The 27,042-nt window shown below is 37.2% G+C and overlaps 1 protein-coding gene across 4 annotated transcripts in view; it reads left to right on the top strand.

Moving 5' to 3' along the window:
• IGF1 (insulin like growth factor 1) overlaps positions 1–27,042 on the top strand; it is a 66,889-nt gene that overhangs the window by 25,984 nt on the left and 13,863 nt on the right. The window lies entirely within an intron of this gene.

Here is a 27,042-nt window from a genome sequence, read left to right as displayed (position 1 = left end):
TAGAATTCTTTATTAGCCAAGTGTAATTGGACACACAAGGAATTTGTCTTTGGTGCATATGCTCTCAGTGTACATAAAAAAAAATGCATTCATGAAGAATCATAAGATACAACACTTAGTGATAGTCATAGGTTACTAATAAGCAATCAAATCATACTAGGAAACAAATAAAACAATATAAATCATAAAGATACAAGCAACATGGTTATAGTCATAAGTGGGAAGAGATAGGTAATAGGAAGGATGAGAAGAATAATAGTAATACAGTCTTAGTAAATAGTTTGACAGTGTTGTGGGAATTAGTTGTTTAGGAGAGTGATGACATTCAGGGAAAAACTGTCCTTGTGTCTAGTTGTTCTGGTGTGCAGTGCCCTATAGCGTCGTTTTGAGGGTAGAAGTTGAAGCCATTTATGTCCAGGATGTGAGGGGTTCTGGACATTTAACGAAATGAAAAAGATGTTCATTTAACAAAGAATGACCAAGTTTTGGTCATTTGTTTTCCCAAGTTTGCTTGGGAGATGCTAAACCTTCAAATCTGGTTTTGGTTAGTAACATTAAATATGACTCATGGAACAATAATAAATATAACAAAATGAGAGGCAGGGGCAACTTTAACCATGTTTGTGCAGAAGACAGAAAGCTGATTGATGTGAGCAAAAAGGAGAAGAACTAATGAAGGAAGTTTTGCCGGTGCTTATTTCAAGGCAAGAATGAAATTTCTTTTTTGTTTGCTTCTGTCCATTTTTCATTTTCCTTTTGAGGTAACATATTTCTGTTCCAAAAATAATCTTATTTTCTGACCTCTTGTGAACTGGAAATTGGAAAAGCTAATTGCTGTGGTTGCAATTTCCAAACTGGCGGCATAGGCCAGAAGCCTTACTTAATGTGGATTTTGCCAAGTTTGGGTAGTTATGTGTTTCAAGAATGACAATAGAAGGGGGAAAAAAATAAAGGCAGAGATTTATGTCTGCAATGAATAGATGAGTATTCAAGGGGTTTTGCTCTACTACTTTTTGTTGAAGGTACCATGTACCTCATATTCCTAGAAAAAATGTATTTTTTTTTTCAAATAAATTGTGGAAATTGTTTGGCCCATCTACTGTTACAGCAATATAATCAGAAGTTCTCCTAACAAAAGCATTTTCCACTGTGATGCCATTCAGCTGCATTGGACTTTAATTTCCATATACTCCAGCCAGACTTTTGTGCTAAAGTCCAATACATCTGAAGCAGTGGTGAAATGTAAAATGTGTTACTATCGGTTCTGTGGGCGTGGCTTGGTGGTGGTGGGGGTAATGTGACTGGGTGGGCGCAACCAACTTTTTTTTTTTTTACTTTTAAAACCTTAAGAGGTTGCAGAAAAAAATGCTTTTAAAAGCCTCTGACAATCAGGCAACTCAGCTGGGATCGACAGAGGCTTTTAAAAGCATTTTTTCTACAACCTTAAGAGCCGCACGATCATCAGAGGCTTTTTTTTTTTACTTTTAAAAGCATTTTTTCGGCTGAAGAGGTTGTAGAAAAAATGCTTTTAAAAGTAAAAAAAAAAGCCTCTGATGATTGCGCGGCTCAGCTGGCCATGGGGGAGGCAGGGATTTTTGCTACCGGTTCTCCGAACCACCTGCCGCCATCGCTACTGGATCAGGTGATCCGGTCTGAACTGGGAGCATTTCACCCCTGATCTGAAGGGCACCAAGATGGATAAAATTGTTCTGCTGAACTTCTCCATTATCCAAACTCATACTATCCCTTTTTAGAACCAAGCTCAACCTATGAAATGGGGCAGGAACCTAACTAAGGAGTCCAAGGAAAGGTACAGTTATGGGAAGGAAAGTACTCCTAATTCAAACCACATTCTTAAGGCAATAGATAGTTCTTTCCATAGTATTTCATTTTTGGAAAGCTCTGTTCCAAAATCACATTGGAAAGGATAGCTATGTAATTGTTGTACTGCAAGTTTCTAATATGACCCAGGAGCTCAGTTAGGTTATTAACCACAAATTTACATTCTCAAATATGCTTCATATCTGTCAAATTTCAATCTCATTTTAAATCAAGAAAACCAACATATTGTACAGAGAAGTGAAGATTCACATGAAGTCTCAGATAAGTGATCAGTTGTACACCAGATGTTTGGGCCATCCGGGCTTGGCATTATTTGAATGGGAATCCAGAACATGTGGACAACATTGGCTTGCTTTACTCTGCCATACACAAAGTCTCTCACCGTCTTGCTTCTAGAACCTGTTGAGAAATTTACAGCCTGCAAACCATATTCAGCTCCCCAACCTATTTTAATTGGTCCTTGGAATTCCTTGAGATCGTGCAGCTGAAGGGATTTGTTCATTTTCAAAGAGAGCATTTCCATTTCCATTATTCCTGAGGCATTCAGTTATTGTTGTAGTCCACTGGCGGCCTGCGGAAATGTCAACAGAGTCAGACAGTGAGGAGGTTGGGAAGGAACGTGGGCCAGTCCTGGAGTCTGGGGAAGGCTGGGATGAGGGTTCTGCATCGGAGACAGAGAGGGGGCCATCTGGGAGATATGTGCTGCCTCCGAAGCCTCCAGAGTCAGACCTCAGCAAGGCAGAGTAACAGGGCGAGCCTGTTCCCAGTGTGCATATGTGCAGAGCTGCCAGAAGGCAAGAACAGTTAAAACAGAAGGGATGACTCAGGAGTAGGGCTTGGAGATGATTGGCCCCTCCCATAAGACTTAAAAGAGGATGTGGGCCTTTGCAGGAAGCAACATTGTTAATTCTGTTCAGTTTAAAGTCTGAAGCTCTGTTTGATTCTGGACTCCATGTGGCTTTGTTAATTATCTCAAGGTAGATAAAGGTGGGTGATTATCAGCCACCTTTATCTCCGAAGGGCTCTTTGGGACTCTATTTGGGACTCATCTGTGAATGAACAGAATTCACAGCTGTTGCAATAAAAAAGGTTTTTGAGACTACTCGTGTGTTTTACTGACTCAGGAAGCCTAGGTCAGAACAGTTACGTTGCAATGTCTATCAGATTTTAACTGATCATAAAAGGGAAAAAAAGGTTAAACTAGATTGAGTTTAGTTAGTATTTGGATGGCAGATTACTACAAAATCTCAAGTCAGTAGACTAGGCTGGTAAACTGAAACAAGACTACTTCCATATTGCAACCAAGAAAACTACATGGGCATATCTGTGTAGACATATAAAGTCATGTTTGACTCTAAGATAGGGGTGTCAAACTCAAGGCCCGTGGGCTGGATCCAGCCCTTGGGGTGCTTAGATCTGGCCCACCAGGCCGCCCTGGAAACAGCGAAGGACCAGCCCGCAGTGCCTCTGCCAGTGAAAACGGAGTTCATGAGGGCCATGCTCAGCCCTCCCAAACTCCGTTTTCTCTGGCAGAGCACTCGGGCCACCACAGATGACCCCGACACGACTGACGTTGAGCTGGCCATACCAACCCTGGCCTCACCCCTTGCCCTGCCAAGGTCAAACACAACCCTGATGTGGCCCTCAATGAAATCAAGTTTGACACCCCTGCTCAAAGGAGTCAAATGTGTTACAAGATCCCATCTGCTCAATTAACATAGGTTTCTACCCATGCGCACAAACTACTATTTAGATTTTTTTTTTTAATTTGCTACAGTCTATCAACTTCATAGGAACTTCTATGAAATATACTCATTCCGCCTTTGGATTATTAGAGTACTAAACATTATAACAAATCCTATTTGATGTATTATCGCCCTACAATAGTCTTGGAGGCACTTGGTACATGAACAATTACAAATTATTTAGGCAGTAATCATATCGTGAACAGAATCATGAAAAAGCAGTGCAATCAACAATACTCATGTACCTGGCTATTTTAAACAGTATTCTGGATTAAAAGACAGTACTGTGTTTGATAGTGTACATATGGTAACCTATCTTGATTTCTGAAAGTTGTTGTTGATACCATGAAAACCATTGAATCTGTTACTAAGGTCTTGATGAACAAATGTTGGCAGTACTACACAGCTTTATGTGATTGATTTCAATGGAAGCCTTCCCAAAGATCATCTCTTGATTCAAAACAGATGAAATCTAAACATGTCAAAAGGTTATAAATTTTAAATAAATCCAGTATGCTGGAACTATATTAACTATTAAGTAATAGACAACAGATTTTGAGTTCACATGGTGTGTAATTTTTTTAAAAAAATAGGACATTGTCAGAAGGCAAGATATTTTTAAAAATATAACTATAGTACTTGCTTTGAACCAATATTATCAAGAAATTAGAATGGTACCGTTAATATAGAAATGCACAGGACTATTACGTTACTGTTATTCTTGGGCCCAGATGGATTAACACCATTCTGATACTCAGATGTGTATAAGGGGGAGGAGGGAGAGACATTCCTCAGCCATATCCATGCTTAGAGGCATGCTTAAGGCATGTTGCTTTATTGCTACTTGGAAGATATATCGTTCAGACTTTTTTTTTTACACCATTATGTTTTAATTGTAATTTTATTAAAAATCATAACTAAAATAAAAAATCTAATACAAACTAAAAAATAGAAAATGAAAGGTGCAATAAAGAAAAGAAAAAAGAAAAGAAAAAAGAATAGAAAAATAAAAATTGACTTTCCCCTTCATCACAAGTAAACTTCAAGATTCTAAAATACCACAAATGTTCTCTTCTTCCCATATCCTTCTTCAGTTCTGAACTAAATTGAACTGAAGAAGCTTCTTGGATGAGAAGCAAAATGTCCAGTTGCCTTTTGGAAAGAAAGCACCTTTGGGACAACCATAACTTGGATCAGGGGTGACAAATTCAATTGTGTCACTGGCTGGATTGTGACGTATCGTGATCTTTTTTGCCTTTGTGGAACCAGGGTGGGCGTGGCCTGCATGGGCCACCAATTTGACAAGCCTGACTTGAATGATTGAGAATCTCCGTAGACATACAATATCTACACTCTCCCAAATGAGATGCAATCTTTATTGCCTCCCATAGAAAATAAAATGTTAGAAACTATCACTATAAAATTATTTCTAAAATAAAACTATATTAGTATATTTATTTTTACTATTCTGCAAAAACTATTACTATAAAAGGTCTGCTTTCATTTGCATGTTTTCTATTATCAGGAATATATCAGGCAATATTGCCAAAGTGATGTGTTCTATGCTCAGATTATACTTCCATTTTAAGGGAGATTTTTTGTGTTGCTGGGTTTTTTTTTTTGTTAATTTGGAATATATTAAATATGGATGTTAGTAGATGGCATGACAGCTTATAATATTTTAAATAAATACAAATAAGTTTATTTATTTATTTATTGGTTCAATTTATATGCCTTATATGTTATAAGTTATAACATATCAGATGAAAATACTGCAATCCCTGCTCTATTCTCAGAAAACAGAGGCAGATTGCATTTTGCAAACATGGGTGCATTTTTCTTCATGCATTATAATCAGGAAAGCAAGACAGCACCATATATTTCCAGCTCTAATGTTGCATATTGTAGGTAACATTTGTCCCTTTTATCCAAGCTTGTAAAGTTTACAAAAAGGTTTTGTTTGTACATGTAGTTGTTATGAGTCACCTAACCGCTATTGTACAGTCAACTGTCCACACAAAATTCACCTCTCGGCACATTAGTATGTGTAAATGCCAGAGGAACTCTGGGATAAGTGCAATGTTGCAAGCAGTGTTATCCATTGAGCCTCATTATCTACCCATGCATTGAAATAACTGTTTTGTAGAAAGACTGGAAATTCTTGCGATCACTCCTGTGTCTCCTATGCGAAGATGGTAATATACAAAATAACAGATTAAGTTCTCTTGACAAGTTATTGCTGTGATGGCGAACCTATGGCACACGTGCCCAAAGTGGCATGCGAAGCCATTTCGCCCAGCAAACGTGGCCTTGTCTGTTTGTCTTCCGAGTTTCTGACATGCATGTGCTCGCGATGATCGGCTGTCCTTCGTGCATGCGGCAGTGCCGAAAACCAGCCTGTGCATGTGCGCCAGCCAGCTGATCATCGGGCTTGCAACCAGAAGTTCAGCTTTTCCGGAGTGCGGCCCCAACGAGCGTGCACGTGTGTTTCTGCATGACCTTTTCAGCACTTAGTGCCGAAAAGGTTTGCCATCACTGAGTTACTGCATCAGTTAAAAATGCATGTGTATAACCAAGTTTTCTGATCAGAACATCAAAGCGTGCCCAAAGGTCAAATGTTGGTCTCCATTGTCTTTTACCTGGTTTCATTGCATGTTTGGTGATATGGGTGAACGGTGAAGCAGAGTTGAAGGAGAAGTCGACAAATTGACAGGCGACAAGATTTTTTTGCTTCATCAGATTCTAAGTAAATTTACACCCACTGTTTCCTTTAGAATATATATATATATATACTATATATACCAAAGATCTAGCATTCCATTTCTTAAATGATAAATTAGATGGTAATGGGAAGCTATAGTTATCTTACCTATATGAGCCAGACTGACATTTCTTTAGCTATCATTTCTTTAACTGTCTTTTTGTCAAAGAGTGGGTTCCATTTCTATCTTTTAAAAAGTGGGCAGTCTATGTTAGGGTTACTTTACGCATTATATGCATTTACCAGATGTCAGCTTTCAATAATCACACCACTACATTTTGAAAAGGACTCTGAATCCCCTCTATGCATGCAATATAAAGTGCTTGGGTGGCTCAGTGTTTCCTTATTCCATTTTAATTCTGCATAAATGAACTGTAAAATATAGCCTTTGAATACATCCAGAAGGATTTTAGATATTTATTACTAAATCCAGGGCCAGAAATTTGAAAAAAGGAAAATAATTTTATTACAGAAGATGCAATTAGTTAGAAAATTAAACAGGCAGGGGTTTTACTACCATGTTTCCCCAAAAATAAGACCCTATCTTATATATATATATTTAACCCTGAAATAAGCGCTTGGCCTTATTGCCTATTGGGCTTATTATCAGGGGATGTCTTATTTTGGGGAAAACAGGGTAGTTGTGAAAATAATGCTTTGATTCCAAATGTGAATACATTTTGTTTTACCTACAATGCGTCATATTTTCCCTTTGTCTTATTTGTATGAATATTGTATTCCAATATAACACCAAAGCAATTCCAATATATTTGGAGGGTACCATGTTGTATAAACTCTTCTTTTTTTTTTCATTTTTGTGACCATCAACTCATCAAGTGACTCTTTTAGCTATGTGATAGGGACGGAGAATCTATGGTCCTCCAGATGTCACAAGATGACAGCTCTCAAGCATTCATGAGCTATGGTGGCACAGTGGTTAGAATTCAGTATTGCAGGCTAACTCACTGTTCACTGTCAGGAATTCGATCCTGACCAGCTCAAGGTTAACTCAGCCTTCCATCCTCCTGAGGTCGGTAAAATGAGGAGCCAGATTATTGGGGGCAATAGGCTAACTGCAAACCACTTAGAGAGTGCTGTAAAGCGTTGTGAAGCGGTATATAAGTCTAAGTGCTATTGCTATTGCTATAGCGTTAGACAGCTTGGGCAGTGGAGAGAAGAGAGCTGAGAATGATTTTTTTGGGGGGGGGCAACATCTTGAAGGTCACAATCAAGACAGATTATCAGTCAGTGCAATAAGTGTAAGAAATATCTTCTATGAAGCTTAATAATTTTAATGCCATCTTCTGGGGAGCAGTTGAATGTTCAGTACAGACAATGAGAAAGTTATCCAGTGACCTGAAGTTCACTAAAAATTCTGGAAAATAACAGGCCAGATTTGGAAAGTCCTTGCCTTAACATCGGGGGGGGGGGGGTGACTAATGCTTTACGGATACAAAATTCCTAGAACTCTTGGACAGTTCTCGTGTGTGAACTTTCTCATCCAAATTGAACTTTAATTGCTCAATAGTACAATACTAATCAATAGTACGATACTAATCAAACTGTTGTGTAACTCACGTCAGTTTTGCAAATATATTCTGTATTTTAAAATCACATCAGTGTTCAAGGTAGTTTTCTGAATAAGCTCACTAGATTTTTATTTCCCTAATGCATCACAAAGATTATCAAGGTGGGTTAGTGGCAGGAATGCTAATGGTGAATTTGGAAATCTCCTCTTTAAACATAGAAATAGTAATAGTGTAGTAAGTATCAGAGGATAATATCTATCTATCATCTATCTACTTACCCCTACCTACCTACCTACCTACCTACCTACCTATCCATCCATTCATATAATCACATAATAGATTCCTGAGAAATAATAATACAATAATAAAAGCATAATAAAGCACAATTAATAGTATAAAGTCACAACACTGAAATAATCTAATCCACCAAGCCAACAGTACTCACTTTCCTCGTTTCCTCAAAACTATCCAGAATAATTTAGATTTTACCAGCTTCTGGAAAACATTATAGTAGACATCTCACTATATTGGGTAGTATTCATTAGCATGAATTATCTCTTAAAACACTCACACCCAACCCCTAAAAATAGAGTGTTTGTAGTTTTTTAAAAAAGAAACTGCTAAAATACGTAAACTGGCCAATCATAAATTGTCTTAGAAATGGGTATCCATTATTGTGTGTCAAGTAAATAGGGACAAAGCTTCAATTGTACCATTGTAGACTCCATCTTGTTCACCCTGTAAATGTCCATGGTCTTTGTTTGCAAAATGAACATCTCTCCCTCACCTAAGAAATGTGAAAACTGAATATGGATGAGAAGTTAGTTGAACAAAAGATTACTCAAACTTTAGCATACCGATGAACAACTTTTGAGGGGGTCAGGTACTTACCAAGGGGTCTGAAAGAGACAACCATACATAATAATCATCAAACTGCTTCTATTTCCATTTTTTAAATGACCCAATAGATTTCTGGGAACTATATGCAGCAAATATGCAGCTATAGGTAGCCACTCCTATTCTAGTCTGCCAGGACCAAAGGAAAGAGAGAGGTGAGATGTGTTATGGAAGGAAGGATGTCTCAAGTATGAGGCAAAGAGAAGTTAGAAGAACTCTTTCCCTTGCTAAAAACTGTATTATGCTATGGAGAATCCAGAAATCTGGCAGAGAATGAGAATCTAGACAATGAAAATTAATCCACCAATATTTTGTTGCTATGAATCATTCTTTTAACTCCGTTTGTATATTTGAGTAAGCAGAAACACAATAAGTAGTGTCTTTCCAAGGGAAACTAATCCTATGTAAGTACTGGCATCTCAATTCAGCAGAGTATGTGTATATGAGTTACTAAAGAATAGCCAGAATACTTGCTTGGATGTAGCATAGTCTTTTGCCAAACAGATGAAGGGACCATTGGTGATTTTGCAAGGGAATGCCATTTCCTTTTTCCCATAGGGTCAGCCAAATCAGCTTAAAGGGTTCTTCTGCTTCTTTAAAGCAGATTTGTTGCAAAGGGAAGGAGAAAGCATCTAAAAATCATTATGTACATTCTTCTATAAGCTGTTCATTAGGAAATGTGTACATATAAAATTGACAAAAGCAAAGATTGGGAGGGAAGGAGGGAGAAGGAAGGAAGGAAGGAAGGGAGGGAGGGAGGGAGGGAGGGAGGGAAGGAAGGAAAGGAGGGAGGGAGGGAGGGAGGGAGGAAGGAAGGAAGGAAGGAAGGAAGGAAGGAAGGAAGGAAGGAAGGAAGGAAGGAAGGAATTGTTGCTATTCCCAAGTATTTTAGAATTTTAGAAAATATATCTAAGATTAGAATCTAAATCTAATATCTAAGAATCAGGGTATTATTATCCAGTCTGGGCTGACATGGCTTGCAAAATGCTGGGTTCTGGAGACAGAATCAGTATAGGCTAGAAACAGATGTTAAGCAGTACTTGCAAGCAATAAGATGCAAAGAGAAAGATGGCTTGAATATATATATATATTTTCTTTCCCAATATAAAGTACACTTCTGATTTCAAAACAAGGGTATTTTTTTGAAGAAATGCAAAGCCTTCTCCACCACTAAATCAGAATGGTCAGAATGCCAAACAGGTGGCCCTGAGACCTTGGCTCAGAAATCAGGCATAAATTACTAAACATGAAGTGAATTGGGTTAGGTTAAAACACTTAAGCAAAGGTGCTTGCTAATGACTATAAGGAGAAGACTATGGGGAACTGGGGAATACACAAGGGTTTCTTCAGGAAAGTACAGGTTGTACTATGCACATGTCTCATAGTCTGCTACATCAAGACAAAAGTTCACAAAAGTACTTTTAGATGACTACTAAATAACCGCCTGACTCTTAGGAATCTTCTACATACTTGGGTGTAGTAAAAGAAGGGGACTAAATCATCACTTGGGTCCATGTCTGACATGAGAAACTGATGTTTGAAAGCTGAAATAAAGAATGTTAATACTGAATAGCTGTGTAATTATTGCCAGCTTTAGCACTCGGATGCTGACAATCTGCTGAACTCCCAAATGTTGCATTTTGTAACATATCAGTTTGAATAATATTCGAGAACTTAGCCAGATGTGACAAAGCAAGCGAGAAACTCTGCAGCCCAAAGCTTGCTTATCCTTACATCACCCTTTTATTTCTCTCTCCTTTCCCCCTCCCAAAGCCAAGAGAGGAAAGTTTTATCTATTGCACTTCAAAATAAATATTGATTTTAAAACCAGTATTAATTTGTAAAGATTTAATGGCTCTTATTACAACAAAATAAGCATTAAGAGTTTGAAATGCTGTTGCTCACAGCATAAAACCTTCCCTAATTTTTGATTGGTTTGTCACCTTGAAAAAAGGCTGGAATCATCTCTCATAACAAAGAATATTAAATGAATAACATATACTTGGGTTAAATTACAACTGAACTGGAAGTTCATGTGACATAAGGAACAAATTGCAATTTTTATAACTATCTCCCCTATTTCAGTGCAAATAAATGTTTTATCATCCAGCAACACTTTCCAAGCATTGTTTTAATATTCAGTAAGACTCCAATGGTAAAACCTCTTCCAAAATCAGATGTCAGGTTTAAAACTTTCTACAGAAAAAAAAATGGAATAGTCAAATATACGAAACACTGCTGAGACTAACATAATAAGCACTAAGGTAATGGATTTATTTAGCAGCAGCATCTTGTATATAGCTTCAGGGGTATATACTTCAGGAGTGTCAAACTTGTGGCCCGTGAGCCAGATGTGTCAGATGCTGACCACGCCCACCCCCAGTTTAGCGAAGGTGGAAAAGGTCGCGATACATCACGTGACGTTAATGTGACGGCACGAGTTTGACACCCCTGCTATATTTCTTATGGTTAAAAAGTAAAACCAATAACTAGTTCAAATCAACTTGGGAAAGATTCAAAAATTTTAAGCCCAAATCTGATAGTCCTGCCTATAGGTCTCAAGAGTTGAACGTCTGAAGTTTTTACAAAAGAGGTTCAACAGTATAGACTATTAGGAAATGAAGACACATGTAGCTCACTGAATGAAGACGCGTGTGTCTTTTTATCAAACATTCATAACTTTTTATCAAAAATGTGATCATTTGTTTATTGGCAGCAATTTGGTAGTAAAGGAAAAGGGTACAATATGAAATGGCAGGCATAACAAGAAGGGCTGCAGGTTTAGACTGCAAAAAATTTAAGAACTACTAGATGCAGCACAAAGATTCAGAATACTCTAATTCATGGGTGTCAAACTCAAACACGTCACATGACGTATTGTGCCGTATTGCGATGTTTTTTGACTTCACGGAGCTGGGCATGGCCTTCATGTGACGCATCTGGCCCATGGGCCACCAGTTTGACAGGCCTGTTTAATTCTTTGCTTCAATCCGTGGTTGTTATAGTTGTGTTACCTGTAGCCCAAACCCTGCAGCGCTTTACAAGTAGTAGAGAAGCCAAAGAACCAATTTAAGAAAATAGTAATAAAAGATTCAGCCTCTGGCCTCTCTAAGTAGAAGTTGGGGAAGACTCTTCTCTGGAATACTGGAGAATTGTTGCCAATCAGTGTATCCCATGAGTCTTTGCACTGCTAAGTTATGGTGGCTTTACTGATAGTTCTATCAAATGCAGTGATGCAGTATTTCTCCCCAACTTTCAGTAGCAGACTATCATTCTCGTGCATTTTAAGACATACTTCTCCTTTTTAATTATACTTTAAAGGTAGTTTAAGGTAGCATATCTCAAAAGTTTGGAGTGTGACTCCTAAAAAGTTGCAAAACATGTAATGTCACCTGACAGTATTTTCTTCACACTCTTATTCTTTATCACTTTGATACAAAAAGCAGTGGTGAAATCCAATTTCTTTTACTACCGGTTCTGTGGGTGTGACTTGGTGGACGTGGTGTGGCTTGGTGGGCGTGGCTTGGTGGGCATGGCAGGGAAAGGATACTGCAGAATCTCCATTCCCTCCTCACTCCTGGGGGGCAGGATATTGCAAAATCTCCATTCCTACCCCACTCTGGGGCCAGCCAGAGGTGGCATTTGCCAGTTCTCTGAACTACTCAAAATTTCCACTACCAGTTCTCCAGAACCTGTCAGAACCTGCTGGATTTCACCCCTGTACAAAAGTATCTGAATGCAAAACAAAGGTTTAAGAATCTTGAATTAAACTTGAGTCTCCTCCTCCTCCTCCTCCTCCTCCTCCTCCTCTTCCTCCTCCTCCTTCTTTCTTTTTCATCTTCTTCTTCATTTGCCTTTTAAAGAAGGAATAATCAACCCTGCAGGGCAGAAAGCTTCTATGCAAAGCCATCTCGATGAACCCTTACTCTACAAGAGGGGGCAGGATTTTACAATCATCAAGATGGAAATGAAAGAACATCAAAGTTATTATTTTTATGGGTGCACTGAGAGAAGGAGCATCAAAAGGAAGTTTAGAGACTGCCGGAATTTTACAAGCTATATTTTCACAGCAGTTTAAGAGGTGCTGACTTAAAACAAGGAAAATAGCTTTTTTTCCCTGATAAAATGAAATACAGCTAAGCCATTATTATACACAGTGATGAATGCATACACATATCAAGCAGAGAGAGAAAGATTTTCTATTATTCTACCACTGTCTAAAGTGAAAAAGGCATTAATAGTTTTTGAAAAGTTCTCAAAACTTGCAAGACTGATGTACATATATACTCAAAAAAATTAGCTCTGTTACATTAATCTTTTATTACAGCATTACAAACAGAATACATTATATATAAATATAATAAATATAAATATACAGATATGCACCCAACTGAAACATATAGATATTATTAAAAACTCACTATAAAATATAATGTGCATAAGAATGTTACTCCCCTCCTTACTATGAATTTATTTTATCCAAGTTAATCTTGACTCCTGGTGACTACATAAACATAGAAACGATTTACCATTGCTATTTTCTGAGTGCTGACAGAGAGTGACTGGCCCCAAATCACCCACTTGGCTGTCATGTCTAAAGCAGTATTAAAACTCTCAGTCTCCTGGCTTCTACACCTAATTGGCTCACCTGTTCTGTAATGTTTATTTAGCATTACAGAAAGAAAGCAGGTAGTAAAGACACATTGATCTTGCCAGTAAAGAGAAATTTGTAATATGTGAATATAAGTCTGAACATACTGAATTTAACAGTATACTTATACCTGTTCCGTATAGAGCAGTAGATTCAAACTTTATTCAAGAAAACTTTCATCTTGATCTTTAACTTTTTTGAAAAATGTATATCTGATCAAACTCCATATATTCTGCAACCTTGTTTTATTGTGCAATAAAACTCCATATATTCTGCAACCTTTGAATAGTTGTTTTGTTGTTTTTGAACAACAAAAGTACACATGCAACTTTTTTTCCAGGGGAGAAATAAACCCTGGAAATTTGCATCATGAATAAAAAAAACCCAGAAAAATTAAGCAGTTTAGTAGAATGTTCTCTTTCTTGACCTTCTGTTGGGGGGGGGGAGTTTATTTCAGAAGTTTATTTCCAATAGCACTTACCAGCAATCCACTGCTACGCATAAGGTATAGCGTTAGCCTTCCAATGTTGTACAATAAATAATTCTTTTGGCCACCCTCATGCACAAAGGACCCATTGTTCTTGATGCTTTGATAAATTCCAAGTGCAAAGATAGAGCCAAGAAGAACATGTTCACCCTTGGGCCTTTCCCCATTGCTGAATTAAAGTGCTATCCACCCATGCTTGAGTCAGCAGTAAATTATACCGGCATGACATCTGTTGCCCCTATTGTCAATCCTTATCCTGTCTCAGTTGCATCTGTTGTGATTCACTGCAAATGGTGCAATGTACCTCCACAACACATCCTCTGACTTGGCTATCCTCCCCACTCCACACATTATCTGTTGAGGTAAGAAAACATCCACCAATAATTAAGGTGAAAGGGATGAGAACGAACATCTTTGACCATTTGATCCAGGGGTGGGTTCTACTTACCTTTACTACTGGTTCGCAACGGGATCGTGCGCGCGTCGAACTTCTGTGCATGCGCAGATCGCCTATGATGACATCCGGGGCAGTGGGCGGAGCCTCCCGCCGGTTTTACTACCGGTTCTTGTGATCCGGTCCGAACTGGGGGCAACCCACCACTGGTTTGATCCCTTCTCTAGGTAGAAGAAAGCTAAACATTGAGAAGAGCCCAGAACCAGAGGTAATGTTCAGCAGGTTGTGACCAGTTCTGGAGAATTGGTAGCGGAAATTTTGAGTAGTTCAGAGAACCGGTAAATACCACCTCTGACTGGCCCCGCCCCCATCTATTCTCTGCCTCCTGAGTCCCAGCTAATTGGGAGGAAATGGGGATTTTGCAGTAACCTCCCCCCTGGAGTGGGGTGGGAATGGAGATTTTAGAGTATCCTTCCCCTGCCATGCCCACCAAGCCACACCCACCAAGCCATGCCCACAGAACCGGTAGTAAAAAAAAATTGAATCCCACCACTGCCCAAAACCATAAAAAGAGCTGAAGTACATATGAGTAATGCTTGACTTACCACCACAATTGAGTCCAAAATTTCCATTTTTAAGCAAAGCAGTTACTGAGTTTTGCCCTATTTCATAATCTTTTTGGGTTGTTTTTTTTAAGTGAATTACTACAGTTGTTAGAGATTCTCAATCATCCAGGTCATGGTTGTCCCAAGGTGCTTTTTTTCAGGAGGCAACTGGACTTTCTTGTTTTTTCTTTGAAGACGTTTTGCTTCTCATCCAAGAAGCTTCTTCAGCTCTGACTGGATGGTGGGGAATGGAAGGATTTATATTCCTTGCAGACAGGTGGTCACTTGCAGTCTCTTTAGATAGTTGCTGAGGCCACTTGGAGGTTTATCTGTATCCTCAGGGTCACTACTCAACCCTAAATGAACTGTTGTAAGTCAAGGACTACCTGTATTACTACTACTTCTTCTAATAACTGTTTTGACTAATATCTACATGGATAAGAAATGTGAAAGTATCAATTACTTCAGTTCACACTTCCTGGCAATGGTTTTTGCAAGCAATGGCAATGGAGGGAAAATTATATATTATATAAAACTATATTAGGGAAACAATAGAATAATAAATTACTAATGGAGTAATACCGGCACAATGATACAAGCATTGTGCCATTGTTATGCAATATGAATATATTTAGGATTATTGTATATTCCTATAAAAATTACAAACTGAAAAAATATACATTACATTAACGTCGTTGATAAGTTCTAAAAATTATTGAGCAATTTTAATATAGATACATTGACTGGGAAAATTAGATCAGATATAAAACAATTAAGTGAAAACTGTTCTTCTGGATCAGGCTTTGGCTTGATCCATCTATTCTATAATTTATTATGTTTGTTTAATCCAGAGATGGAATCCAGCAAGAGAAAAGGATAGCTGCCAGTTAAAAATAATAATCATAAATATCTCTGAGAAACATCTTTCAATGTTCTTGGGATTCATGTCAAACTCTCAAAAAAACTTGGACTAGAAACAATGCAACAAAAAGGACGTGCTATGATTAGTTTTAAGATACGAAACTATAGAGAGAAAATGAACTCCAATGAAAGCCTAACACAGAAGAAGTTATAAAAATCTCATTTTTTCTCAGTGTAAGAAAAATTGTGTGTATATGGGTATATATGTATATTCTTTTCAGAGAAGGCATCAGAATTTCATTTTTAATGTGTGCCAATGGGTACACAGAAAAAGTGTCATTAAAGGTCATCTTATTATTATTGAGAAGGGAAGATTTCTTTATTCTATAACCCTCTAAGAGCCGTAGTGGTACAGTGGTTAGAATGCAGTACTGCAGGCTAACCCACTAACTCACTGCTCACTCCAAGAGTTCAATTCTCACTGGTTCAAGGTTGACTCAGCCTTCCATCCTTCTGAGGTCAGTAAAATGGGGACCCAGATTATTGGGGGCAATATTGCTTAATGCATTGTAAGCCGCCCTGAGTCTCCGGAGAAGGGCAGCATATAAATCAAACTAATAATAATAATAAATAATAATAATATGCTGACTCTGTAAATCACTTAAAGAGGGCTGCAAAGCATTGTGAAGCAATGTATAAATCTAAGTGCTATTGCTATAAATGTTTATTAACTTATCAGAGAAAATATCAATATACCTCCTTTTACCCATGAGATTAAAAGAAACAGTCTGATCCAGGCAGTCCCTTGCCTATCTAAGTGGTCTTCTACTTTCTGATATTGAGGATAACATCTTTAAAAATAAATTACTTGATTTTTTAAAAATTTGAATAGAAATTGAAGTGTCCAGCTGTGAATTTCTACTGTATTTTAAGTGTTCCCTCCAGGCTTTTTCCAGGAAAGGTTGAGGACACACACTTCCCTTTATCCATTAAGTGTGTTTGATTCCCACCCAAACATGGAGATTTCATTGAAAGATTGTTTTCTGCCTGGTAGAGTCTCTTAGTCAATATCCCTCCATTGAAATTGCTCTAGATTTTTTTAGAAGTTACCAAACCAGTTAATGTATTAAACATTATTCTATCTGCAGAAGAAGCCTGGCTAATTATGATAATTCCATAGAATTACACAACAGTAATCCTAAAGCAGACATTGCAGTGATATAATACTTACGTAAAAGTAGGCCAGATTCCAAAGGACCATAGTTAATTCCAACATAAACTACAGGGTTTCCTCTGGGAGACCACATTCCTTAAACAGTGAGAACTTTTAACATTATGGGAAATCTTCTTTCACCAACTTCTTCAAGTTGGAACCCTGAACATCCAACTTCAAAACTGTTACATTCAAACAATGTATATCTATATTTTTTACACTCCCAGACATAGATGATAGATATATAGATATATAGATAGATAGATAGATAGATAGATAGATAGATAGATAGATAGATAGTAGATAGATAGATAGATAGTAGATAGATAAATGATAGATAGATAGTAGATAGATGATAGATAGATAGATAGATAGATAGATAGATAGATAGATAGATAAATGATAGATAGATAGATAGTAGATAGATAAATGATAGATAGATAGTAGATAGATGATAGATAGATATATAGATATATAGATAGATAGATAGATAGATAGATAGATAGATAGATAGATAGATAGTAGATAGATAGATAGATAGTAGATAGATAAATGATAGATAGATAGTAGATAGATGATAGATAGATAGATAGATAGATAGATAGATAGATAGATAGATGATAGACAGACAGAGAGATAGATAGAAATGTTAAAAGGCTATGTAACACAGCCAGATTGCCAAGGTTTTGTCACATGTTAGAATGTCCAGTTTCCGTACTTTCAAACAAAAGTTGTTGAACTATTTGTCTCCCCGTTTTTCTGACTATCTATCTAATGGCAGATCTAGGTTGCAATTATCTGGATGACCATTAGACTGCAACAAAAAATAAATATGGAAACAACAGGATGCATAAATTGTAACATCTTTGCTGGCATCTGATGGTAGTCCAGATTTGCAGCTCAGATCTGATAGCCTTATCTATCTTGGCATTAATACCCACTCTTGTAAAGGTTCTACATTTAGGCATGAAAAACAAAATGCATAGGTACAGTATATGTGGTACCTTGCTCAATAGTAGTAACTGTGAGAGGGACCTTGGAGTCCTAGTGGACAATCACTTAGATATGAGCCAGCAGTGTGCAGCAGCTGCCAAAAAAGTCAACACAGTTCTAGGCTGCATAAATTATAGCGTTGCCAGGTGTCCACTATTTGAGCGGATAGTTCACTTTTTTCACATTATGTTCACTATTTTTTTTCACAAAATAGTGGACATTTTTTTTATTCAAATGCTTTATGATGAAATGGTACGTAATCTAAAGCTGTACAGTCTAAGAGAATAAGGATAGGAGAATCGTGTTTTGTCTTTTTTTTCATAAGTTACAATGAAACAAAGATCAAATGCTCATTGCAATAATCACATTTTACACAACAGCGCAAAAAATGCATTAAAGCAGTTATCTTTTGATATCGAAAATGTAGTGCTGAAGGTTTTTGCCGAATTTTCGAATTCTGCGAAGAAACGAGAAGAGTTGAAATCATTTTTTGAGTTTTACAAGTCAGAATTCCATGAAGTTTTGCGCCATGTTCCAACACGTTGGTTAAGTTTGTTTAAAGCGGTCGAAAGACTTCTTTTAAACTGGATACCTCTAAAATCGTATTATATTTCTCTTGGATCTGATGAGTGCCATAAGGTTATCTGGAACCTTATTTCGGATCAGGAAAATGAACTCGCAAAGGACGATGAACCAACAATTTCAGAATTGTATTTATATTTCACGCACTTCTTCATGTCAATAATGCAAGACACCCTACTGAAGCTGGAAAGCAAGAAAATTCTTGCATGTGATCTTCACATTATCATGCGTAAGCTGTGTGATTCTTTGCAAAAAAAAAATACAATGAGCAGTTTTTTGTAATGAAAGTTTTATTTGCCTTACATAAAAAACATTTGCCTGAGAATGCCGTGCAAAAGTTCAAGAAAGAAGCCATCAACGTGAATCAAAGAGCCATTGTGTACCTAGAGAAGTCGTATAATTTCACCGATTCAGTATATGAGATGCTAAATTGTTTCAATCTAATTGATCGCAATAATCCTCCAACTTTAGAAGAAATGACGAACATCTGGTTATTATCACCATGGCGAGAAGAACTTCCACCCAACACTCTCTTCAATGAAATTTCTGCCTTAGAAGTTTATGTTCATCTGCAGGGCGATTCATCCCTTGATAAGTGGACGTACTTTTTCAAGAAAGAGCCAGCTCCGAGTTTACTGAAATTGTTCCAGTATTGCGCATTAATTCCGGTATCAAATGCAAACGTTGAACGAATTTTCAGCGTCATGGGAAATTTGTGGACTGACGAATGTAACCGAAGTTACATTCGAAGTGAACTTTGTATATTTTTTTAATATTTCTCAACATTGTACTGAAATTAAAGAATAATTTAATTAAATAATTAAAGAATTATTCCTTAAACACAAAGGAATTGATCAAAGCTACGCAGTCAAATAAAAAATACACACGACAGCAAAGTAAAATGTAATTTAATGTTTTACATATTATTATAATATATTTGATGTTTTGAATTTTAAGTAAAGTTTTGAAGTGATTATTTTAATACGTGTTAAAATGTTTGTAAGAAAATATATAATTTAATTGTAATTTTTTTTTATTTTTTTACTACTTAACCCCCCCCCCCCCCGCTTGTCCGCTATTTTTTGGAAGCAGACCTGGCAACCCTATAAATAGAGGGATGGAATCAAGATCATGTGAACTGTTAATACCACTTTATAATGCCTTGCTAAGGCCACACTTGGAGTACTGCATTCAGTTTTGGTCGCCATGATGTAAAAAAGATGTTGAGACTCTAGAAAGAGTGCAGAAAAGAGAAACAAAGATGATTAGGAGACCAGAGCAGGGGTAAAATACTCCCGGTTCAGACCAGATTGCCCGATCCGGTAGCGATGGAGGCGGGTGGTTCAGAGAATCGGTAGCAAAAATCCCCGCCCCCCCCCCCATGCCCAGCTGAGCCGCACAATCATCAGAGGCTTTTTTTAACTTTTAAGAGCATTTTTTCTACGACCGAAAAAATGCTTTTAAAAGTAAAAAAAAAAAAAGCCTCTGATGATTGCACGTCTCGTCAAAGGCATTTAAAAGAAAAAAACCCTTTTTTCTTTTAAATGCTCTGATGATCCAAGCTGAGTTCCCTGATTGGCAGAGACTTTTTAAAAAAACCTCTGCCGATCAGGGAAGTCAGATGGGATTGTCAGAGCCTTTTGAAAACATTTTTTTACAACCTCTTAGCCAAAGAGGTTGTAGAAAAAATGGGTTTAAAAGTAAAAAAAAAAAAATTGGCCACACCCACCCAGTCACATTACCCCCTCCCCCAAGCCATGCCCACAGAACCGATAGTAAGAAATCTTAGATTTCACCCCTGGACCAGAGGCTAAAACATATGAAGAACAGTTGCAGGAACTGTGTATGTCTAGTTTAATGAAAAGAAAGACTAGGGGAGACATGATAGCAGTGTTCCAATATCTCAGGTGCTGCCACAAAGAAGAGGGAGTCAAACTATTCTCCAAAGCACCTGAGGGCAGGACAAGAAGCAACAGGTGGAAATCAATCAAGGAGAAAAGCAATTTATAACTTAGGAGAAATTTCCTGACAATTAGAACAATTAATCAATGGATTAATTGCCTCCAGAAGTTGTGAATGTTCCAAAACCGGAAAATTTTAAGAAGATGTTGGATAACCATTTGTCTGAAGTGGTGTAGGGTTTCCTGCCTAAGCAGGGGGTTGGACTAGAAGACCTCCAAGATCCCTTCCAATTCTGTTATTCTATTCTATTCTATTCTATTCTATTCTATTCTATTCTATTCTATTCTATTCTATTCTGTTCTGTTCTGTTCTATTCTGTTCTATTCTATTCTATTCTTTGAATGCACATACTCTAGGCCTTGTTTAATCCATGATGAAAGGCTAACAATCTGTGCTCTTTGTGCCCATCTCTCCATTCTAACAATTGACTCACAAGGTTGGAGTCAAATAATAATTTAAGGGCTATAGACTGAAGTCACCATAAAGTATAAACAAGATTTTATGTCTTCTGGAAATGTAGAGTTCCAGTTTTCAGAATCCTTTGCCACTGGTCTTGCTGCTTGGAGCTGATGAGAGCAGAAATCCAAAACAGCTGGAAAGTACAAAATTGCCTTCCCTTAAAATCCTTGCTCCTCTAATCACAGGCTTTGCCATCATTTCTCTTCTCAAATAAATTTCCCTGAAGTTTGCCCTTTGCCTCAGGCATCAAAATAACAATTTCTAAGAAAAACGGGAAGGAAAAAATATTCTCAGAAACATTTCAGAGTATAGTTCAACTGAAAAGGCAATAAAAGTGTGCAGTAAACGTTAGTATTTCTTTTCAAATGATGAGATCAGCATTATTATGATATTGACGACAGACTCATTTTTAAATAATACTCAGATTACTCATTTTCATTTAATTCTATATACTCTTGGATTGACCTACATACTTGTATGTATACAGTCTATAATCCACTAAATCAAGGATTGCTAAATAGTTTAATATATTAAAATTATACAGCAAACTAACATTATCAAAAATCCCTATAAAAAAAGCTTGCCTGAAATGTATTTCAAAGCCTTCTTAATGGCCAGCAATGCTGTTCATTCCTGTTTCCAGAGTAGCTACTGAAAAGATATCATTTTGAGTTGTCCCCATAAAGACTACCAAAAAGACTACCAAAAATCCATAGGAGGATAGCAACCAGATATGGAAGACTTTAACTTTTTGCTGACATGAAGTGACTTTGGATTTTTGTAGTCCAGCTCTGGTAGGTCTCAAAAGACAGATTTCCTTTTCTGATTTTAATGAATGGTAAAGTCCTGCCAAATTAGCACTCTTATAGGTGATGTATATAGAAGTCAAACATAGATTTGGGGTGGGTGGGATTGATATCTGAAATCTCTAAAACCTAGGCTCCAGAGCAGTGCTTCTCAACCTTGGCAAATTTAAGATGTGTGGACAGAAGAATGAACCTGCTGTTTAAATGTCTTTTATGGAAACAACTTCAGCTCTTGTATATCTGACAGAAAAATGAGCTGATGACAATAGTGAAGAGGATATTTCAAGCGAGGGAAAGCACTTCTGAATTACATCATTGCTCCTGCCCTGTTTAAAGTGAAGCCCCTTTGCTACAGAAGCCAGCTACTGAATGAGTCAAATATTAAGCCTGACTGCTTTTTTCCTAAAGCTACTGAAATTGTATGATTCAATCTTATGAGTCTGTCCAAATTAGTCCAGAGATTTGACTACCAATAGATTAAACTGGGAGCTAACTTGATTTACATAACAGGACACCTCATGGGAGCTGACCAAGGGAATGGGGGAAATTCCTCTACCCCCAGCCCCATCCTGGGAATAATTTCTCTGAAGATATACGCAGAGGGATTCATGTGTCAGCCAAAGTCATCTTAGACATACAGATACTATGGTTGACTGTGAATGCCAACAGGGATCTTTTGAACTTCCATTGTTTTGGTATCGTAAGAAAATGGCAACTGCTTCGCTTCCAGAAGGGTGTGCAACAAATTCATCAGAATGACAAAATCTACTCCACTTTTACATATTTGCCTGCAAGGTTTTTATCATTTGGTCTCCATCCATGAGTGTCCTCAACACCTTGATCGAGGCAGACCAAAGCATCAGCTCTTCTGATGACCCAGGAAGACCTTTTGGCAGGGGGATAGAGTGGGCAGATGCATGTTCCATGAAAAATTTAGTACTGATGTTATCTAGTTTGAATAATGAAACTGCAAGAAAACAAGCAAGCTCAGAGAGCACCAAGGACCCCTCAAAATTTTCATAGATGGAGACATCCATTGGTCCTCCAGATTACTTCAGATTTGCCAATTTCAAGGATCAGTTTCCCATGAGAATAGGAATAAGAATTTAGATTTCCTACTGAACACCAATAATTATTTTAAGATATTTAAGTGGAATAAACATAGATGTCTCTCTTAAAATATATTCCAATCTTATTCATTTTTACAAGATTTTTCTTCCCTATAGGTATTAAAATTGTCATCATTAGTCATGTTATAGAAACAGAAAGGTTCAAATTCATCATGAAAGTTATTTTTCCAGAAATAAATAAATAAATAAAATCTGAATAAAAAACAAGTTTGCTTTTATGTATTTCCATGGACACCATATTGTTGTTCACAAAATATTAGTTGTATTAATTTTATAACCAGAATATTTATCCCATTGTATAATCTTCCCAAATCCAGTCTAAAACTTTAATTATACACATATAATATCCAATTATACACAAAAAAAAATCCAATTTTTTTTACTACTGGTTCTGTGGGCATGGCTTGTTGGGTGTGGTGTGGCTTGGTGGGCGTGGCAGGGGATGGATACTGCAAAATCTCCATTCTCATCCCACTCCAGGGGAAGGATACTGCAAAATCCCCATTCCCTCCCAACTCCTGGGGGAAGGATATTGCAAAATCTCCATTCCCACCCCACTCTGGGGCCAGCCAGAGGTGGTATTTGCCGGTTCTCCGAACTACTCAAAATTTCCACTACCGGTTCTCCGAACTGCTCAAAATTTCCGCTACCGGTTCTCCAGAACTTGTCAGAACCTGCTGGATTTCACCCCTGATAATATTGAGCTCCCATTGCTTGAATATCTTGAACAATAAAACTGATCAACCATTCAATTGCAAGCAATTTTTCCATGTGCCTGATCTCAATATTAAAATGTTGATCTCTCCAGATGTCAGAGGAATCATATAAACATTAAATCAACATGCTTCTACCTCAGGTTTAATTTTCAGTTGCATGTATTGGTTCTAGGCACAGAGACAGTGATGTCCTAAGCCAGTTGGCCCTTCCCAGCAAAGCCAGTTTCAAGATAAATTATTTGAATAACAAACATTAACTCAGACAAAGGCCATTGATCTTGATCCTGGACACACTGCAAAAATTCTGCAAAGAAGAATTGTTTTAATAGGAATTAGATTTGCAAGGTTTGATTCAGTAGGTTAATATTGTTAACCCAATGAAAGATCAATGAAATGTATGACATTTGAATCCACATAATGAACACAGAATGCTTAGGGATTTGTTGAACAGGAAAGATTTGAACTGAATGGGAAGGGACATAGAATAGAGTATCCTGGAATAGGGCATAATAAGTGGAACAATAAACAGCACAATATTTGTCACAGCAAGATTCTACTGCAGTTTACTGGTTAGAAATAATTTTGCATGCTACTTTTTTTGTTCATGTGGAAAAACATGCTGAATGGACATATATTTTTCTCTGGAGGCATAAAGCAGCTTCCAGAAAGAGGGGAGGGAAGAAGAAGACAAGGAAAATTTGAAAGTAAAAATGTGGCTCCTAACAGACCATCCAATTTGATTTAGTCCCACACCAATATTGCTTTAAAAACAAATCTAGTGAAAGATTTCCAAATGTCTTGTGTTGTTTGGCTCTTAGCTAAGGTGATTAATTTGATACCAATTTTTGTTCTTATTATTTATTTATTTATTTATTTATTTATTTATTTATTTATTTATTAGTTCGATTTATATGCCGCCCTTCTCCGGAGACTCAGGGCGGCTTACAATGCATTAAGCAATAGCCTTCATACTTTTGTATATACCTGCTTAGTAGGGCTTTTTGGGGCCCCCTAAGCGGTGTTCTATTTTATACAAAGTCAGCTTATTGCCCCCACAAACCGGGTCCTCATTTTACCTACCTCGAAAGGATGGAAGGCTGAGTCAACCTTGAGCCTGGTGAGAATTGAACTTGCAGTAATTGCAGGCAACTGGCAGCTAAGTGCTACTTTAACAGCAGCAGTTTAGTCTGCTGCGCCACCAAGGCTCCTTTTAAGCACATATCCTAACAGCAGAGCATGGCTTTGCTCTATGGTTATGTTATACACTACTAGAGGAATTCCCTGACTTGTAAAATTCAAAACAAATTATCTTTTTGATATGTTTATCCTGGGGAAAACCTTTTTTCAAATCTATTGGAATTTATCAAGCAAATAGTTTGAAAGGCTCCGCTGACTAAATGGTCATGTTTATTTTATTACTAGAAAGGCTATGATCTATTAAACAGATATTCTTGGAATATTTATTTATTTATATTTCATATCTCAACCATCCGTCTCCCTCTTTACATATTATTGGTTTACATATTATGTGAACAAATGAATCAACAAGAGTGCAAACTCTAACACAGTGCCAGCAACAGCAACAAATTTCCCCGATTCAGTGGGGTTTACAGTTTACATAATTTCTAAGTGTGTGTGTGTGTGTACATGTACATGTGTATATATGTATGTATGTAGAGGGTCTGAGTAGGTACACAGTTATGCATGTACAGGTAAACTTCAACTTGGTATCTGTTCAAAGTTCTGGCTGCCAGCACCCCTTCCAGTGGTCACATGATTGCATTTGGGCAGTCATATTTACGACCGCTTGCAGAATCTCATAGTCATGTGATAGCAATTTATGACATTTTTGCCAGAAATCAATATATACTATTGGTCCCAGCAAAAAATGCCCACTGCAAATGGGTTTGCTTATCAACTGCTATTCACTTAACATTCACCGCATTCATTTAACAAAAACCACAAAAAAAATGTCATAAAATTCGGTTGGTCACAGCGGTGCCTTGACTTACAACCATCATGACATATAATGGGTCATAAGTTGAGGGCTATACATATACACATATATTCATATTCATATGCATATACATATATACATACATACATACATACATACATACATACATACATACATACATATGCATATGATTAGAGCCCAGTTTGTTACCTCATGGTCCAGCCTTTTCATTAGCAACAGTACAGCTGTTAAACTTTGCTGTTCTAGCCCATTTGAAGTCTTATGAAAGCATAACATTTACTTGATCATATTTTCACTGCCAAGGGCAGGAATATGAGGGATTTTCATTCTCAGAGGCCAAAACCACTTCACTTATCTTGGGTACTCTGGCAGTGCACTTGCTGTGAAGTGTTGTTTATCGTTTAAGCAGAAACATGTCTTATATCCACCCTGGTTTCAGTGAGATGGTTTGATGGCAGTTTTTTTCACACTGTTAGGAAAAAAGTGTCAGAATCAAAACCAAAGTAAGAATTGTTCAGCTAAACTAAGACAGATTAGCAGGGGTTTAGTACATACTATATTAAAAGTGGGACCACTATCGGGCACAATAGTTGTCTTACAAATTTTGGATCCAGTAGGAGCCCAACTTACTCCCAAAATTTAGGGTTACAATTCTGAAGGGCCACATTTTTCCTCATACAGTATAAACCACTTCAATCTGAATACTTCAAGGCCCCTGCTTTTTCTTCTTATAATGTTTTTTTTAATCTTTAAACAGGTAAGAATTGCACTACTCTTCAACAAAGAATCATTCCTTTTAATATAAAGTCAACACCTGCTGGTTACCTCCAAATTAGGTTAAATTATCTTGGACATATAGTGAATTCAAAATGCAGCAGCAGGACATCTGCTCAATGTTTCTTAGCAATATGTGATACCTTCTCACTACCCTCTGTAGTTTTCAGAGTTAAATTCAAGATGCTAGTGTAAAAATACAAATCCATATAAAACTTTTGGGACCCAGCTATTTGAAGAAATAACTTCCCCATATGTGGTGAATTATTGATTGTCTGATTGTCCTCTTTTTATGGGTGGTGGCCAAGGCAGGCAGGTTTGCTAAGAATCAACCAAAAGAAAAGTGTACCATTTTTTTTTTTGTAAAATTCTCTCCCTGTTATAATTAGGATGGGTCCCTCTCCTGTTTGCTTGAAGACAACATTAAATACTTATTCTTTGTACTCAGAATCTATTTTTTTTAGACTGTCATTTGGATACTTTATTACTGAAGCTATAAATACTTGGGTTTTACTTCTTGTGTTTTTACTGTAATTTATGGGTGTTATAATGGGTTATGATGCTTTGGGATAGCTGTTAGTTTAGTGATGTTGCTTTGGATATTAACTGCTGTGGGTTTTGCTGGCCAGAGTGAATGGAAGATAAATACGTTAATAA

This window comes from Pantherophis guttatus, chromosome 7, assembly GCF_059756535.1.
Source record: "Pantherophis guttatus breed Tessera chromosome 7, ASM5975653v1, whole genome shotgun sequence".
Lineage (NCBI taxonomy): Eukaryota > Metazoa > Chordata > Lepidosauria > Squamata > Colubridae > Pantherophis > Pantherophis guttatus.
Note: the sequence above shows the minus strand (reverse complement) of the source record. Positions and strands in the feature narration are given on the sequence as shown.